The sequence below is a fragment of the Sinocyclocheilus anshuiensis genome, unplaced genomic scaffold (assembly GCF_001515605.1).
Source record: "Sinocyclocheilus anshuiensis isolate Anshui unplaced genomic scaffold, SAMN03320099.WGS_v1.1 scaffold2827, whole genome shotgun sequence".
NCBI classification, from domain to species: Eukaryota; Metazoa; Chordata; class Actinopteri; order Cypriniformes; family Cyprinidae; genus Sinocyclocheilus; species Sinocyclocheilus anshuiensis.
Genome location: NW_015552534.1, coordinates 245,262 through 247,293, shown reverse-complemented (window position 1 = coordinate 247,293; position 2,032 = coordinate 245,262). Strand labels below are relative to the sequence as shown.

At 40.2% G+C, this 2,032-nt stretch overlaps 1 protein-coding gene across 3 annotated transcripts in view; it reads left to right on the top strand.

Moving 5' to 3' along the window:
• Positions 1-2,032, top strand: part of LOC107663741 (tyrosine-protein kinase receptor UFO-like) — a 36,605-nt gene that overhangs the window by 708 nt on the left and 33,865 nt on the right. The gene's annotated exons all lie outside the window — the stretch shown is intronic.

The window sequence follows — 2,032 nt, the reverse complement described above, 5'->3', positions numbered from 1 at the left end:
GTGAGGGCGAGAGTGTGTGTGTGTGTGTGTGTGTGTGTGTGTGTGTGTGTGTGTGTGTGTGTGTGTGTCATACACTCCCCTTCGCCTGAGCACCACCCCAAAGTGCCTGGTTCTAATAAAAACAGGCCTCTTGTGTCTGATCCCGCACCCCTCCTCTGTTCCTCAGCTCCACACAACCCAACGGTTCAAACTGAGACTAAACACAATCCTGAAGGAACTGACAGATAATAAAAGAGGAAGAGAGAGAACAAAGCAAGAACCAGAAAATGTTAATAGAACTCATCTGACATATGAAAAAGATTTGCAAATCTATTAAAGTTTAATCAAGGGTTTGGCAGCCATTGAAATCTTTCATGTGTGTATGTATTATATATATATATATATTTGGTATTTTTGCTAGGGGTGGGAAGAATAATGTATTAATTTCTGCAATTAATATTTGTTGTGTAATGCTTCAAAATGAATTACCGTCATTGATGTCTTATCCCTCATCCGTTGGCTAGCGTTACAGTAAATGATCACACTCTCTGAACTGACAGAGCTGCTGACAGTTAATAAATGATAAATGAAAGCAATCATACAATTTGCAGTTTAGCCCCGGCATTCAGTTATAAAATATATATTTAAGAAACATGCATCTAATTTTCCTCATTCCAACAGTTGGTTTAGTCCTGAACTGAAGTAAAGGATCTAGAAGGAGCTGAGACATCTGTCAGCTCAAATCCAGAAATGCTTCAGGTCATTGTGAATGCAGAGATAAGAGACAGAGATAAACTGACCCCTCGTAGGGGAATTCAGCAGCGCTGTGAGTCAGTGACCAGCGGCTCCGTTCACTCTGTTTACTGACTCCGCTCTGAATCACAGAGTCCTGACTCACGTGTGACTCCTCACTCCAGAATGAATCCCTTCACCATTATCAGGAAGAGCAACTTCTCCCTTCAGCTTTGAGCGTTATGACACATCTGCTCTTTCTCACCTCAGCACTGAGCCATTCATGAGTCAGTTCTTTCATTCACTACATTAGGATGAACATTATAACTATGTGTGTACAGACGTTTGAAGTTTGTGTTGACGGGAGTTTTTTTAGTGCTGCCTGAGGGAATGTGAGGAAAACAGAAAAGAGGAGACACGTGTGTCTAGTCGTAAATGTCTTGTAGTTTCTACATACAATTATAAATCATATATTACAATTCCCCACCTCTGTTATTTTATTCAATTTGCTTACTGTAAAGTGAAAAAAATAATAATTATGGTGTACTGTACAATAATGAAAACTGATGTACAGTATACTTACAATTATACTTTTCATTTGAAAATATATACTATTGTTTGTTTTTCACTTTACATTAATGAGAATTGAGAAGTAAGATAACTTATGCCAGAATTATTTATTTAGCATTGTTTAAAGAAATGATATTTTTATTCTTAATTTGACCCTAGACATTTCTAGAGAGTTTCTCTGAGATTCACACTTTGTATTTGGTCGTTTGTTGTTTTATTTCTGGCTTAAACTTGTGTGCAACCTGAATTCTATGGAGTTTTCGTAATCATTTTCAGTCACGCCAATAAAGCTTCCCTTTCATGGGAACTTCGAACTGCGTCCTCTAGGGGTCGCTATGGGGAACGTCTCATCGTGACCCGTGTCTGAAGCATACATTGAAAAAACACCAACTCGTTGGCCGGCGACAGCCATGACGTCACTACCGGTGCGACTATAGTATAAATAGGCGCCGGGAGCACACATCATTCTCTTCTTCGTCTTCATTGACTGTTTTGTTTGAAGCGTGCATTTCTGTGGTAAGAGCGATCTCTATTTATCTCATTATGGCGAGCACTAGCAAAGCGTTTAAGGATGTGTGCATCCGTGTTGACATTGTTTAACATCTGATGACACACACGATCTATGCGTTATTTGTTTGGGCGAAGAGCACGCACGCGATGCCTCCGAGGGGGCAATAGGCGAGCACTGCGAGCGTTTTTTCCAAGGGAAAAAGCTCCGCTCTCGTTTGTCTCTCTTTTCGAGGAAAGAGGG